This window comes from Stigmatopora nigra, chromosome 11, assembly GCF_051989575.1.
Source record: "Stigmatopora nigra isolate UIUO_SnigA chromosome 11, RoL_Snig_1.1, whole genome shotgun sequence".
In the NCBI taxonomy this organism is placed as follows: domain Eukaryota; kingdom Metazoa; phylum Chordata; class Actinopteri; order Syngnathiformes; family Syngnathidae; genus Stigmatopora; species Stigmatopora nigra.
Genome location: NC_135518.1, coordinates 13,429,016 through 13,447,009, shown reverse-complemented (window position 1 = coordinate 13,447,009; position 17,994 = coordinate 13,429,016).

Below are 17,994 nucleotides of genomic sequence, written 5' to 3'. Positions count from 1 at the left end.
AAATGGAAAGTCCTTTCGATTAAATTGATTGGTCAGCCAATAAATCCACAATGCTTACATTGTCCTAATGAGGAAAACCGCATTTAAAAAAAAACTTTTATACCAATGAGTCGCCTATTTTTTTTTTGAACAAATAGCTAAAAATAAGTCGAAACCCCGGAACCAAAATGGAGGCTTACTTGCGGTTTAATGATGCGGACAGTTTCCAACTGGGTGGCTTTGACAGTCTACGAGCGTGTTCATTTGTGCGTACACGTGCCCCCTTCGTGGTTTTCCCTCAGGTTGTTCTTGTAATTAATATGACCTTTCAATATCCCCCACCAGTTGCTCCCTTAATTACATTCCCAACTATTATAATTTTATTGCCAACCTGTTTCCAAAAGCGTTGAATTCCAACTACTGTGTTACTCACTTCTAATGAAGCCATTCATTTTTTTCACAGTTTTTTTTGTGTTCAACACTAATATTACGATACCAACTAAACTGTGTTTAGCGACCCACTTGGGCTAGAGTACAATTCATTTTCTATTTGGATATTCTGCTTTTATAGCTGCTTTTGAGGGCCATTTTCACATCTATAACACATTTTTTGGGATGATATCAATGTTCCCTCTAATTTTTTAATGTAAAACATGCCGTAAAACACAAAAAAACAGTAAAAAACAACAACAAAATACAAAAAAAAGTTTGGATTTTATTTACTGCGCGCCATATGATTGCTACTACGCAGAGAAGGCGGGAGTAGTGTATAATATGTCTGTGATTTGTCAGTTTTAGAGGATATTTCCACTTAAAACTCAACTAAAACTAGTATTTTCTTCAGCTAAGAAGAAAAAAGTCAGTATTTACATAGCAAATTGTATCATTTTAGTTGTGGTGATAAAAAAAATAAACAAAAGTCAGACTTTGAGTGCAAAAGAAAGCATATTTTGTCCAAATTGGCTCTGTAGAATGGAAACTAGCTTGAAGAAGCAAAAACTTTGTCGGTAGCAGTTTGTTCACAGAGTGCAAAAGGGGGATTAAATGTAGTAATCAAGCTTTTTAAAGAAAGGGACTGAAGGTTAAAACCTGCTGCAGTAGCGACCCCCACCTATTCTGACCTGATGGCCCGGCTGGCCACCTAATCAATCCGAGGTTTGGCCTTCATCATCATCATCATCAAGGTGAAGTGCCACCATCTGACCTCTAGAGACTGATTTGTCAAGAGGGCTAAAAACACTGGAATTAGATTTTGTGATACGTAGGTAGGTGTATTTTTTCTTTTATAAAGACCAACGAGCAAATAGTATTAATAGTTGTACTACTAAGTTCATTTTGTATTCTTGTTAGCTATGTTCAGACAGTTTTTATTTTTATTTAGGTTTTAGTCACCTTTATATTCATTGCTACAGTCCAAAAACCATTAAAGAAAACATTATGTTACAAACCACAGGTGTCAAAGTGGCGGCCCGAGGGCCAAATCTGGCCCGCCGCATCATTTTGTGAGGCCCGAGAAAGTAAATCATGAGTGCCGACTTTCTATTTTAGGATCAAATTAAAATGAGTATAGATGTATATTAAATATCTTAATTTTCCCATTTTTAAATCAATAATTGTCATTTTTAATCCATTTTTTCCATCCAATACTTTTCTTTAGCCTATTGTCAATACCCACAATCCATTTTAAAGATATTCAAAAATATTCTCCCACACGCATCTGTGTCCTTGTATAGAATGAGCTATTGACACCCACCCTAAGTACTAAGTGGCCCGGCCCAGATGGTATATTGTAACAGTTGGAAGTACTTTCTTCTCCTCCCAGTAGATAAGAATGGTTTTCAAAAACGTGGCCATTCAAATCATGTTTTATTCAAAGCCGCCACACGTTTTGCGGAAAAAAAAACAAGACAGATGTGAACGATGTATTTTCATGAGCAAACGTACGCTGTATTTGGAATAATGAGGAGGTGAGACAGCGGGAGGTGACGGCCCCGAGGAGGCATAAAGTCAAGTGGCCGCACAGCTTTTTCTCGCTTATTTCCACGTTAAAGAGCTCAGCCAGTGAAAGAAAATACCGAATGCGTTCCACGAGGAAAACTAGAGGTGTTCTGTTGATAGTTCGGGATAAAATTTAATAGAAAATCGCTTAAAAATGAAAATTACTAAACAGAGACGTACAATTTTGTTCCCTTTTTCTTCGGATGGTGACAGAGTTTACTATTTAATATATAAGTACTGTCTAATATCTAAGTACTGTTTAGTATCTAAGTACTGTTGAAACCAACTCTCAAAATTATATTCATGAGAGAGTTTAATATCTAAACAGTACTTAGATATTAAACAGTACTTATAAATCTAAACAGTACTTAGATATTAAACTGTACTTAGATATTAAACAGTACTTATAAATCTAATCAGTACTTAGATATTAAACAGTACTTGGATATTAAACAGTACTTAGATATTTAACAGTACTTAGATATTAAACAGTACTTAGATATTAAACAGTACTTACATATTAAACAGTACTTAGATATTAAACAGTACTTAGATATTAAACAGTACTTAAATATTAAACACTACTTAGATATTAAACACTACTTACATATTACACAGTACTTAGATATTAAACAGTACTTAGATATTAAACTCTAAAGACCGGCGACCAAAAGTCCTTTGACCAACTAAACCGTGACCAATTACAAAACCAACCATCAGCCAAGCAAATTCACTTACAAAAGAGATAACAATCAAATTAACTACAAATCAAGCAGTGCTCACCACCATTTAGAATGTTTACCATGCATGAAAAAGCCTAAAATATTGCAAAATGAATTCACTACATCCAACTTTACTACATTTTTTATGTCGCCATCCCATTCCTACCATTTATTCCCCAAATCTGTGTCACGACATGGATTATACACGACATCCCAGGTTTTACTGTCCGTTGACTCATGTGTGAAAATGTTGTACTTAGCACCCAGCCTTAATAGACTTTAAATAAACCTTAAATACAAAGTGAATGTCGACAAGGATAAAAGTGTACAAAAGTGTACATATCCTTTTTTTGGAAAAATACATGAAATAATGATTTGACTCTATTTAATATCCATTAACATTCACATTTGGCTCCATATAAGATAATTGGATTGCATTATTTAATCAAGCGCAATATTAAAAAATTAAATTCCACGGGAGCCATTGACTGGATCATCCAGGTTTATATATTTTTTCTTTTTTATAATACTCACATCTATCCCATAACATAAATAATGTATATCTTATTGATATGCTACACATGTTTTTATGCCAAATAACTCAAATATAAAGTTCAGACAATGTTTTTCTCATCTAAAACAAAGACAATCAAATTTGAGGAAACAATAACTTGTAAGATAAGCAACATTTATCATCTTTCTCATCGTTTATGCCAATATTTTAGCGCCGGTAATTCCTTTTTTTTTGTTTGGATTATTGCTGTTGGGTTATAAAAGTGGCAGTCTTTGCACACTGAGTTGAAATAAGGCACTCTGGAAAAGAGCAATAACCATAAAGAGATTAAAGATTTACACATTAACGGTACAAGCAAGTGCTCAGCATATAAATAAATAAAAATGCTACAAAAGAGCAATAATGGTTGCTAGTGAAAAAACACATTTTAATGAGGGTGCTTTCATTGGGTCGTTTTGTCTACGGTCTGGCTTTGAGAATGCCATGATTGAAATAATAAAAATATAAAAGTGACGAATTGAAGTCGTGTTTTTGGCGCATTGTGGATTTTTAAAATTAAGATTAAACTGGAATTTTAGTGTAAATGGACAAGCATGAAATTTGACTCTCATTCGCAGGACATCATATGTTTTGGTATGGCCACAAAATATCGTTTTTAATGTATTCCATTTCACTTCAAATACAAAATGTAGTTTTTATTGTGTTTTAATTCACTTCAATTACAAAATATAGTTTTTAATGTATTTTGTTTCACTTTTCAAATAGAAAATATAGTTTTTAATGTATTTCTTTTCACTTCAAATACAAAATGTAGTTTTTAATGTATTTCCATTGACTTTTCAAATACAAAATATAGTTTTTAGTGTATTTTATTTCAGTTCAAATACAACATATAGTTTATTATGTATTTCATTTCATTTTTCAAACACAAAATATAGTTTTTAATGTATTTAATTTCACTTTCCAAATACAAAACAAGGTTTTTATTCACACATTCATTGAACTTCATCAATTTGCAAATACTTAACATCTAAAGTTTAAAAAAAACAGTTTTACCCTCTCATTCAACCATTACCGACCTTAACTTGAAATTTACCAGCAACATCACCATTCCCATTCCTCCCAATCTGACCCCTACATCCCATACTGGCCCCAATTTAGTCCACCACCCTGCATTTTCACCACCATCCAAATTTCAATCCAACACCTTATCCTTCCAGACGGCTAGCAAACTCGCTAAGCACCATTAAATCTCCTCAAGGGATCCATTTCTTTCCCTCAAAAAAATCTGCATTGACAAAAAGTCACGTTTTTCCGACGTACCCCAAAAATGCGCCAAAAAACGGATCCATAGGAGGTTCATTTCAGTTTAAATCAAAGATTTTTGAGGTCATTCGCCATGGCGGTAGTCTTACAAGCATCGTCTTCCTAAAGGCGGTTGCCCGAGTACCTGGTGAGCGCCTGAGAAATCCTGCAAGCTCATTATCACCCCCGGATAATCCTGGCCTCCCGGGTCTTTCTGGGATGTAGCGAGAAGAAGCCAAAGCCAGATAATGAGTGCTTTCGCCGAGTACCTGAATAACACGTATCGGCTTGTGAAAGTACTCCTCCAGTTTGACAAACGTTACATTATGAGAGAGGGAGAGCGGTCACATTTTCTAAATCCATAAAGCATCCTTTTCGGTTCAAGGAGAACTCTATCATGTCCCTGTGATTTGGAAATAAGTAGGTGGAAAAAAAATGGATGGAACTAGTCATGTCACTCATTATTTAGTACAAAGATTGAGCGTTGTATAACAAAACAAAAAATATATACACATTGTAATTTGTAATACTGGATATTGGTTCTCTAATTGAAAGGAAGACAGACTCCAGGACTGGTCGCCCATTTAATATCTAACTACTGTTTAATATATTAGTACTGTTTAATATCTAAGTATTGTTTAATATCTAACTACTGTTGAAAACCGTAGATATTTAGATATTAAATTCACTCGCAAGAATATAATTTTGACAGCTGGTTCAACAGTACTTAGATATTATACAGTACTTAGATATTATACAGTACTTAGATATTATACAGTACTTAGATATTAAACTGTACTTAGATATTAAACTGTACTTAGATATTAAACTGTACTTAGATATTAAACAGTACTAGGTATTAAACAGTATTTGGATGTTAAACAGTACTTAGATGTTAAACAGTACTTAAATATTAAACAGTACTAGATACTAAACAGTATTTGGATAATAAACAGTACTTAGATGTTAAACAGTACTTAGATATTAAACAGTACTTGGATGTTAAACAGTACTTAGATGTTAAACAGTACTTAGATATTAAACAGTACTTAGATATTAAACAGTACTTAGATATTAAACAGTACTTAGATATTAAACAGTACTTAGATATTAAACACTACTTAGATATTAAACAGTACATGGATATTAAACAGTACTTAGATATTAAACAGTACTTAGATATTAAACAGTGCTTGGATGTTAAACAGTACTTAGATGTTAAACAGTACTTATATATTAAACAGTACTTAGATATTAAACAGTACTTAGATATTAAACTCTCTCTCTCTCTTTGATATTAAACTTTCTCTCATGAAAATAATTTTGAGATCTGGTTTCAACAGTAATCTCTCTCACCATTTGACTGGTGACCAAACGTCCGGTCACAATTTATCGCAAACAAACCCTTCCAAATATGGATGTTTAAAAATAAAAAATTCATAAGACATTTTGGTGCACTTTTGAGGCTAATCATGTCCATTTCCAAGACAAACATAGACTACAGATTACAGACTGTGACCTAACTTTAATTGGAGACTGGGGAGGAATGGTCACTCCTAAATGATGACGCATTTGAGATTTTATCATCACATGTGGGCCAAGGTTGGCAAGGAGTAATGGCGAATCCCCATTAAACACAAAAAAATACATCAGCTTTACAAGGTCACAGCCCGCTCATAAACGCTTTCCGCTTTTATTTGGATTAGAAATGTAATTGCCGTAAAATATTCAACATTTCCATACAATGTCTCTTTTAAAAAGCTACTTGTAAATTCCCAGTCAATTCTGGGATGCCGACGAGAAAATAATTGATGCCAGATAACTAAGTGAAGTACACGCCATCGTGAAAAAACCAATTAGGCACAAAATGGAGGAAGGCTGAGACCTTAAATCAGACAATAATACTGAAAACATCACCATAAGACTGAAGCACCACCGTAGAAACTATAACAATGATGCAAAAAATATGACATTATGTGTTGCTATGGGAACTGGTACTTTGGATTTTTTATTTTTTTGGTTTCAAATGGAACTCAACAAAGTGTGACAATACTTCAGTTTTTGCACCTGTTTTCAGGTTTCAATTTTATGCTTCACATTTAAGTATAATTGTTTGCTCAACATCTGTTTATGTCACATAAAAATGCTTGTCTGTCTAATGTCGATATGCACGAGTAAAATTATAATGTGGCGTCTACAAGCAAATAAAAAAACGTAATTGAACTGATAGATTTATTACCAGAATTGAAAATTTACTACCACGTTTTTTTGTATTGTTTTCATCTATTTAAGCACCTAACTTTGTACTTAGCATCTAACTATATAAACTTCTAAAATACCTATTCACGTGTGAGCAGTTCTGCACGATACAATGTGTAATTATTTAAAAAAAACAATAATAATAACAATAAAAAACATTTAGGAATGAACTCCCACCTCTGAAACATTCACATCAAGTTTTGCTGTTTTTTAGTGCGTTTTTGTAAGCAGACCCCTCAACTAAAAGTATAAATAAGTCAAAATAAGACACTTTTTAAATAAATTACAGATAAATTCAATCATCTAGGTGGCAAAGGTGTTCAATTTTGATGTTAGACTTCCCGACTTCAAATCAAAACTTAAGCCTATCCAATATTAATATTTATATGGTGTTGTTAGGAACACATTTGTTGGCTCGGGCTTGTGATATTCCCTTAAAAAAATGTTTTTATTCTTTTTCTGGGCCAATCCAGAGGAAAAATAGACAAAGCAAAATAAAATAACTTGTTTCTAACACATTTTTTTATTTCTTGTATTCATAAGAAACTCATTTGTCAAAAGCATAGTGGTAAAAAGAAAAACTAATTGGCTGCTCCACAAAATATTTCTATTAATGCAATGCAAAACTCAATAAAATAACTTTACCCCTTAAAAACCAAGCCCTATGATTCAATTTGAACCAAAAATGCTCCAAATGGAGAATTACAAAGCACTCATCCCCCCAAAAAAATCCTCCAAAACAATGAAAAATAAAATAAAAAAACCTTTCCCCAGCCACATACAAGCATACTCTAATAAAACCAATCCATAACACTTCGTGATTGACATCTCAGGTACGTGAATTGCCATCGATTTTTCCTCATGGGCTGAAACGTAATTCATAAAATGGCACGGCGTCACTTTCCACGCCAGGTGTCAGTCACTCTAGACGCTTTGGTCCACATCAAGGGATAGAAAAAGCCAAGGGAGGCGGATCAATTCCCGTTAATTATGCTGTTGTAACTAGGGAGTGCGCTACCATGCTACGTGTCTCCTCCAAAGGCGTCGATAAAGGTCAGGCAATTAGTTTTTTCCCCCTCTCGCACTCGCCGTTTGGAGAATCCGATAGCGTCGCCGTGGAGAAAGACAACGCCGGCCGATGGCTTCGTATGATACGACACATCTGCTGTGGATAATTCAAAAAAGCTCAATTTGACTTTCACGGTCAAGAGTTTCTTTTACAGTGGCTTCCGAAAATAAAAGTACATGCTCAACTTTACAAATTACAAATTCCTACCTTAAAAAAGTACTTTTTAAGTCTTTCTACAGTGCTCGGACTGCTAATTAGACATCATTCAAATTGCATATAACAACAATATCATTTTAAAGTTCCACTGATAAGTCAATTATATCTAATTTAAATCTTATATGATTCATTTATATAACTTGTTCACCTACTACAATGTTTTCCTTTTTGGGGCCTATAGCTTTTAATCATTTTGAGGCTTGTAGTTTTTTTTCTTCTTCTGTAAATAATGACTGTAATGGTATGATGCTTTGGCAGTACAGTGGTCAAGTGGTTAACACGTCCGACTCGCAGTTGTGGTATCAGTAGTTCGATTCCCGGTGGGTTTGTATGTTCTGCTGGCCCGGGTGGGTTTTCTCTGAGTACTCCGACTTCCATAATCCCCAAAACTTGCTTGCTAGACTGGTTGAACTCTCTAAAATCGTCCTTAGATATGATTGGTTGTCATTTGTCTCCTTCTGCGACGTGATTGGCTGGCCACCCATTCAATATACTAATAGTTTATTGTCATTGTGACATTTTTTGCTTCATAATTCATGATAAACACTCAAATCTTACAAAATCGTGTTTTTCTGGGACGGTTATTCATTTTAATAACTTCACAAAATATCATTATCATTTCATATTTCATATTTTTTCGCTAGGCTTCTATTTCTTACAAGAAATAGAGTTAATAGCTTGTGAGGGTCAAATTTCTATCATCTGACTATAGTCTGACTATCATGTATTTTAATGATTAAATATATATTTAAGCATAATTACATAGTAGGATATGGACCACAAAAATACATAAATAGTTATGAATTTCAACCTAACGTCATCCAAGTGATGTCTTGCCTAGCTATAAAATAATGGAGCTTCTTTCAAAGTGAATGATTTCATATATTTTTCCCCTCTTCCCCACAGTAACTCCTAACTTGTTTTAAACTTTAAGATTAAAAAAAACCCGCAAAAAATGTAAAAAAGTGTATGACTTACTCTGACATCTTGTTAGTAGTCTGACCAAAACCGGCAGCCTGGAACAGAGACTCACCCTCAAAAGTTTTTGGGCCGTAAACTGTGAATCCAGCCCACTTTTTCTTTCGTTTTTTTGTATTTGTGGGTGTGTGTGTGGGTATGTTAGCTCCCCCATGGATTTTAAACCTTGCGGGATATCGTTTGTCATGCAGTAAACGAGTGGAATAAGAAGCAAAAAATAGCATTTCGGCCAAGTTAAAGCAAACCATGCAAGAACTAGAATACTTTTAACATTTTTGCTGCGGATTTTTGTTCCTGTCTCGTTAAATTCTAGTCGGATATCTGTAAAATACAAAAAGGATTAACCTTTTGACCATTATTAACCTGTATCTAGGACAGGGGTGGGCAAAAACTGCAACAAAATGCAACAAAAACTCAAATTTATCAACCTTCTGCCAAAAAAGAGTCAAGCAAGGCTAAACTAAAACAGCCAAACTAAATACTTTATACACAATTAGAACAATTAGCATTCAGTAATCAGCAGAAGTTGAAATTATCCTCGTTTATCACGTCATTCGTCCTCGCTACACAAAAGAAGAAATTAGTTTGTCGCCGTATAAATAATTCGTTAAAATTCGTCGGGTCCTCACGAACTTATGAAAGGAATTAAAAGATACGACAAAAAAAAAGAATCAAGACTATAAAAAAGAATTAAAGGGCGCTAAATTAAACTTTATGAGCTATTTCGCTTTCAGAGATGCCGAACCTTCACAAAAGACATTATAAACATCCAATAAAAGTCCCCTAATGTACCAATAGGAATAATCTAGTTTTACGGTCAGCAATTGCTAATGCCGGCACACAATAGACCTCATATAATTCCTATAAATAAATACACCCTTGAGTTTTAGCTTTTTTTTTACCCAAATGAAGAAAACTGCAGGAAAAGTATACAGTAAAAAAAATATATATATATCCTAGATCAAACATGACCAAACTAAGGCCCGCGGGCCACATCTGGCCCGCTAGGCTTTGTAGTCCGGCCTGCCAATGTTGTCCAAATCATGTTTTTTTTCTCCCCAAGATGGCGCCGTCACGCAGAAGCCAGTGGCAGTAGCTTTGTCCACTCATATTCGTTTTTGGTGTTTTACAGCCCCTATATCTTTTTTAAATGACATTTTAATATTTCTTAATACATTCCTTTTTACTTTGTACTTTATACTTTTGACTATAATAATGAGTGATGAGTATGTTAATACTTTAGTCATTTTTTTAATGTTTATGTTTCGTATGTACTGTTAACGGATGCACTTTTTTATATGTATCCTATTTTGCGCTGACCCCGCCCATCTGTCACATTTTTAAAGTCAATGTGGCCCCCGGGCCTAAAAGTAATCTTTTTATTTAATATAAAGCTTACCTTTACTAAGGTCATAAATGCTGATGACATCTACATTGTTCATTTGTCGTGTAAATCCATCCTTAGAGGAAATAAAAAAAACACTTGATGGTACCCACAGCTAATTTCCAATAGATCAGTCTCTTGTTGCGCAGCTATTTTTAGACGCTGTTGTTTCCCGGGTTTAATAGGACCTGAGGGGGTAACATTAAGATTAAATGTGGCCAGTCAGAACTACCTGCGAATGTCACGTAAAGAAGAGCAAAAGCCGTGGAGCGTGACATTTATGAGATCATTGAGAAGGTAATGAGCATCCTGGGAAGCTGTTTGTCGCTTGTTGCCACTGTCCACCGCTCTTAGAAAATGAAATAGACAGTTGAGGATGCCAGGACAAATGGGATGCTGCTTTTGTTCACAGATAATTACACTTGGCCACATGCTCGGCTTTACTTTAACGTTATGGAGTCAGGTGGTGGATGTCAGGTTTGTTGTTGTGTTTTTTTGATCATTTGCTTTCATGGATAAAGGAAAATCTATTAGTAGCTTAACTTTAAAGATGCTACAATTAGGCATATTTTTGTATAAGCCTTATTAAGGTCTGAAAACACCATTTTTAGATAGTTTTTTTGCAGATTTTTCTTAGTAGAGACAGATATTGGACTATATTGATATGATTGGATGGCAACGAATTAAAGCAGTCCAATTTTTGTTGTTTTTAAACTAATTATTCAACAAAAACTCCATTTGATCCTCAATATTCCTCAAAAAACTGTTTTTCCTTTCAAAAAGTCTGCAATTTCAGCCAATCAGAAGGATTTGCAGTTATAATCACTCAAAATCTTTACTTTTTGGGTAACAACATCTTTAAAGCAGATCCCTAAATAAGAAAATTCACTCTTAATACAAATTACTACTAAAAAATAACTCCTATAATCAATATCTTAAGACATTTATAGTTCATACTTAATTCTACTAGAGTAGAGTAAGTCATTCCTTAACTTAAATGACTTTAATCACAATTTGCCTTCTTTCTTAAACTCTCACTACCCTTTCTATGATATAAAAAATGTCCAAAGCAGTACATTTATTAGGAAAATCGACATAAATTCCCAATAAATATGATATTATTGCACATTTCCATCATCAGGCCACCTATTTATTCCAGTCGTGTATTGGGAATGTTGCCCATTCCATCAGAAAGCGACTAAAATGGCGCACGGTACGCTTTCTCGGACCCCCCTCCTGTCAAATAGAGCCTCACGCTCTCAGCCTAGGCGACTCGCTATCCCCCCACAATCTGGCAACCCGCTGTGTCGGGCACACGCAGGCATCAATTAGAGAAAGGTTACCTTGCGCTTTCTGCTGCCGGCTGCTTGTCTTGCCGCTTCCACAAAGACACAAGACGCAAGGCAGGGTGAAAAAGAAGGAGGGTTTTAGACTCGTGTGAGCAATTTTCAGACCCAAGCCTTCACGGGCAATCGAGCCGTGGCCAACAGCTATGGCGGCCAGCCTTCTTCTATCTTCTAAATCCGGCCACGCGTTCTAGTTTTGAAAAGGTCACCTTGTAAATTCTTTATAAACAACAGGAGACAACTGGCATGTGTATTATCTAGACAAGCATCTGCGTGTATGGCTTTCAAATATGAATCTAGTGATCACTTGGTGCTTGTTTGGAAGAATTAAGTGCAAATATTGAAAGGCCAAACAGCAAAATGAATTTTGTATGCAGCTGCATTTTTTAAAATAAAAAGATGAATGCTGTACTGTATATTTTAGACAAAGCATATAATATAATAGACATTTGGCTGACAAAAGTCTGCTTCTTTAACGTTGCAAATATTAATATAATGAAGGTTTATAATTTTAAGATGAGTAAATATATTGGCCAGGTGCGACTTATAGTCCAAAAACTACGATATATTTTTTGGATGGTGCGCCTTATAGTCCAAAAACTTCGATATATTCATTGCGTGGTGCGCCTTATAGTCCAAAAACTACAATACATTCTTTGGATGGTGCGCCTTATAGTCCAAAAACTTTGATATATTCCTTGCATGGTGCGCTTTATAGTCCAAAAATTTTGATATATTCCTTGGATGATGCGCCTTATAGTCCAAAAACTATGATATAATCTTTGAATGATGCGCCTTATAGTCCAAAAACTACGATATTCTTTAGATGGTGCACCTTATAGTCCAAAAACTACTATATAACCATGAGTGGTGCGCCTTATAGTCCAAAAACTACGATATTTTTTAGATTGTGCACCTTATAGTCCAAAAACTACGATAAATTCTTTGGATGGTGTGCCTTATAGTCCAAAAAATATGATAGATTATTTGGATGGTGCGCCTTATAGTCCAAAAACTATGATATAACCTTGAATGGTGCGTCTTATAGTCCAAAAATGTCGATAAATTCTTTGCATGATGTGACTTACACTCGTGTGAGACTTCTAGTCCAAAAAAATATGGCATTTTAAGTGGTTTCATTGAGCTGACGCATAACACGCTGAAGTAAGGGGAAGACGAAAACAATTCCTAGTATGAGAGAAGCTGCAAGACTAATGAGGGGCAACCAACCACTGTGCGACAACAATCTACAGTAGAGGTCCGTGTCATATGCGCCACGACAGCTAAGGACACATCTGTGTGGATGCAGTCAGCCATGAGAGACCTGAACACTCCGTCAGGTCAGCCATCAGAGTGAGAACTGCTGGGAAAACCAGGGCAAAGGCCACAAACACAGGAGGTACTGCAAGAGAGCTGCCAGGGGGGGGGGGGGGGGGGGGGGGGGGGGGAATTTGAAACCTAACAGGCTGAAGCCAAATAGAATAAGTCGTGCATTTTACATGAACGAGATGCTAGGGAGTGAATAACAATGACAAATTAAATTTAAGGCTACATTCTTAAAGCAAGGGGTCGGGAACCTTTTTGACAGAGAGCCATAAACAATTCATATTTTCTAAATGTTGAGAGCCATTCTCAGATTTGAATAGTAAGAAAATGTGTGATTTTTTTTTTTGTGATTTCACGACTTTTAAAGTATAAAAAAGTCTTTTGACAACAATGTTATGCTGTTGTTAATAAATCACTATCAGGGATATAAGTAAACAAACAAATTATGATTCAAGGGGTGGTAGAAGTTGTATCACCGTTTCCATATTTTACCTCACAGGTTAATGCAGAGCCATATGCACCCATGGAAAGAGCCACATATGGCTCCCGAGCAATAAATTCCCTACCTTACTGTAAAGCATAGTTTTTCTTCATCAGAATTTGTATTAAGGTCTCAATTTCAAAACTGAAGTAATGTAGACTTATCTTTATGTAAAAAAATAATATTCAGCCTATTGTTGCCTCTTATATTGTTGCCTATTTAATTGAAATACCTTTTCAAGATGACTTCCCCACAAAAAAATAATTAATACTCCACTGCGACTTATATATGGTCTTATTGTGCATATTTGGACAATGCGACTTATACTCAGGTGCGACTTATACTCAGGTGCGACTTCCAAAAACTACGATCAGTTGTAATACTATGTTTTGGCTAAGTTTGATGTTAAATTTTAATGAGTTGTGCAGTTTCTATTTGAAGCTTCTGGTTTTTAAGCTATAAAGCGATACACCTTTCCAAATGTAAATCGAGTTAGACAGCTTTAAAGTTTTTAATTGCACCGATTTTTCATCCAATTTGCCAAAGTGCAAGACCGAGTGTCAAACTCAAGTGTAGCTCTCACCTGCAGACTTGAAAGAGTCTTTTTTTTTTTTGGGATGTGTCATTTTCTTACAATCCACGTTAGTGCTTGATAAAAAAAAAAAAAAAGCGGCGTACAGGTCATAACCGTTGCAAAGGCAATTTTCCCTCTAAGAGCTTTTTACAATGTCTCCAAGCAAGTGAAATTGCCACCCACTGGTATACGTGAGGAACTTTTACAACACAGATTATTTGTGGAAAAAACGGTGCCAAATATGAATGTGCTTTGACGTGAGCCAAGCAGGTAAAGTGGAGAAATGATCCGTTTCAAATAGTAAAAAAAATTACAGTACTTTTTTTCCCTACAAGACTAGAAAACAAAATTATGACAGACTTTACTTCGCATAGCAATTTTCTAAGAAATTGTCAGTATTCTCAGGGGTTGGCTTGACCACTCACGGAAAATATATTCTATAAATATAATATATATAATATGTTTTTCAGATTGCAATTTGTGAGGGCAGTAAAGTCATGTTTTGTTTCCCCAATTGAACAATCTATCATTTCCATTAATATCGTTTGAATTTTATGAATTTTACTCCCTGAATTTAGTCACTTGTTCCCTCCATTAATCAATTCATGACTTCAATGTTAATCAATCAATCAAATCTATCAATTAAAAGCCTTTATTGTCCTCATATGCAACTGCGTATAACGAAATTGGTGGTCCTACTCCACAAAGTGCGTTTTCCCAGTAAAAAAAAAAACATAACAAATATATAAATACAAAAAATCACGTCAAGTAAATTTATAAACTTAAAAAATTAAAAAAATTAGAAAAATGCAAGATCAATTTTAAAGTATTGCACAATTACCTTCAATTTAGTATTCAGTTTTCCAAATTTACTAATATATTTTCTTAAATTAGTCATCCATTCTCCATATTATCATACTAATCTCTTCCTATCATTTACTAACATCTACCTCAATTTAGATTAAGAATTTTAATTTTTTACCCTCTTCCCTCATATTTTAGAAAAATTGTATTATCACAAGTACTTCTAATACTTTCATATCCACAGTTTTGGTACTTTAACATCCCCAAAATCTGAAGACCAAGTACAGCATCCGTACATTTTCCAACTCAAAACTCCAAACTACTTTTCCCACTTCTTTTCAAATCATAATCCCTCCCAACCCAATGATTTTTGGACTACATAAAAATCATATCACCCAATATATTCATCTTCTTTTCATCTACCATCCTGCCACCAAAGCAATCGTATTGTGACAGGAGCAAGAAAGGTATTTGGGAAGGAAAATAAGCGGGAATGTCCAAATGTGTGTTTGATGGGTAGAGACAGGTGGGATGGCGCTTGCTTTGCAGCAGATGTGAAGTGTGTGTGTTAGTGTGTGTGTGTGTGTGTGTACAATGCAGTGAGTGACGCGTCTCAGCCTCCAGCACCCCCTCCCTTTGCCTTGCATTTCCTGCTGTCTGCAGCCATCATTGGGAGAAGGCCATCATTGTATAAAGGACAAAAGCAATGTGTGCCACCAGTGGGAGATAAGTGTGATTTATGAGAGCCCGTCAAAGTAGCGGCAGGTAAATATGCACTTTGGGAGTCTGCCTTCCATTTTCCCACCAATCAGAGAAAGCTGACATGAATTTAGAATATGTTCACGTTTCATTTGGCCGGAGTGGCTATTGTGTTGAAGACTGGTTTGTGGTTAGGGGAAGAGAAAAATGGTTTTATTTTGTGGGATAGGACAAATAAAATGCATTGAGGGGAATTAGAGTAAGAATGAATTGTTATAAAGGGAAATAGATGCAAATTTTTCAATGTTATTCAATGGTAAGGACGTTTAAAAATGGAGTATTTTTAACAGATGGCCTCAAAGTGAAGAAAATAACGGCAGGTTTTTTTGTTAAGCTATTTTTTGGCCTATTTTAAATCACTGCGTAAAGTTCTTTGAGAGTTGTCTTTAACAATAAACTCACTTTTACCAAAAGATTGGCGACCAAAAAGATTGGCGACCAAAAAGATTGGCGACCAAAAAGACCGGCGGCCAAAAGACCGGCGGCCAAACGTCCGAGCACCATTGAATATCTTCAAAAAATTAAGCCTGGCTAGTGCAACAAAAATCCTTTCACCAGATCCTTAAAACTCTTCGATTCAAATCTTTGAAATTCTACTAGAGTAGCACGAAACACTCCAATAAAAAAACCTCAAAAGTAGCCGACTTTGTGACCTCCAAAAATTACAAAACAAACTTTCTATCGTCTCTACATTCGGCTTAAAAACTGGGCATCCCGGAAAGGAGCAAGATCGGTCACGGGCTGCTGTGTTGAAAAGGCAGTGAGCAAAAGAAGAAACCAAAACAAAACAAAACAAACCTGAGAGCATAAATGACCTTAAGCAAGAACACGCTGCTTTGAGAATACAAGATTTACAAGGGCATCTTGACAATTGTGGTCTGGCTTTGCAGTATTCAAATAACTAAAGTCAATCCGGTTTCAATAAACCAAGCCGTAATGACCAAAAGCTTTTTAGCTAACACTTTGTGCATCCAAACTACAGTCATAAAGTTAAAGTCATCACACAGTCGTTGGTCTTCTCAACCCAAACGAAGACAAATAGGTCAAGTCCAGTTGACAAGACTTCTCCGTAATGACCCCAACAAATCTAGGGACCATTAGCCTCGATTTTTCCAGTAAATTGGAAACAATCAGTGCCTAACAGGATGAGTATGGGTTCATTGCGAGATACATAGACAGAGCATATTTAGTTTTTGAACATTGGACTATTGTCCAACCTAACTGTCATGGTGCTCGGTCGCCGGTCTTTTGGTCACCGGTCTTTTGGTTGACGGTCTTTTGGTTTGGCAAGCTCTCAAAATTAAAATTATGAGAGAGAGTTAAATATCTAAGAGAGCGAGTTTAATATCTAAAAGAGAGAGTTTAATATCTAAGAGAGAGAGTTTAATATCTAAGTACTGTTTAATATCTAGGTACTGTTTAATATCTAAGTACTGTTTAATATCTAAGTACAGTTTAATATCTAAGTACTGTTTAATATCTAAGTACTGTTTAATATCTAAGTACTGTTTGATATCTAAGTACTGTTTGATATCTAAGTACTGTTTAAAATCTAAGTACTGTTTGATAACTAAGTATTGTTTGATAACTAAGTACTGTTTGATATCTAAGTACTGTTTGATATCTAAGTACTGTTTAATATCTAAGTACTGCTTCATATCTAAGTACTGTTTAAGATCTAAGTACTGCTTCATATCTAAGTACTGCTTAATATCTACGTACATTTAACAGGCAACCAAAAGATTGGCGACCAAATGTCCGGTCACGTATCTAATACAACATGCGTGTAGTGGGCTCTTTATCTTGCTGTTCTGGAAGTACTGGCATAACGTCATACAAATCCTGTTCAAGTTAGGGTGCATTGTATTGGAAGATTGTCGCTAATGAAGTCCCAGTGGTTTTTCGTCTTCCTTCCAATGCTTTTGTGCACATGGACAGGAGCAGATGTTTCATTAAAGAAAAGGGGAAGAAACTTGGAAAAAAAATGGTGGTTTAGACCTCCCTGAGCGGCTTGCACCTGAAGGCAACACCTGCAGGAAAGGTCCACATATGGGAAGACATTTTTTTTATATTTTAATGAGTTCGATAAAGTGTGAAAAGATATGATAAGGTGTTGGAAAGAACCATAAATAGAAGTACAGGGTGACGGATTTGTGTTTTGTTCATGCACAACTAAGATCAAACGTAACTTTCTTTTAAATTTGTCAAGCAAAAAGGGTAAATACGAAAAATAATGACTTTCAAACTGTCATTTCGAGCCATATGGACAGAAAATTTTAT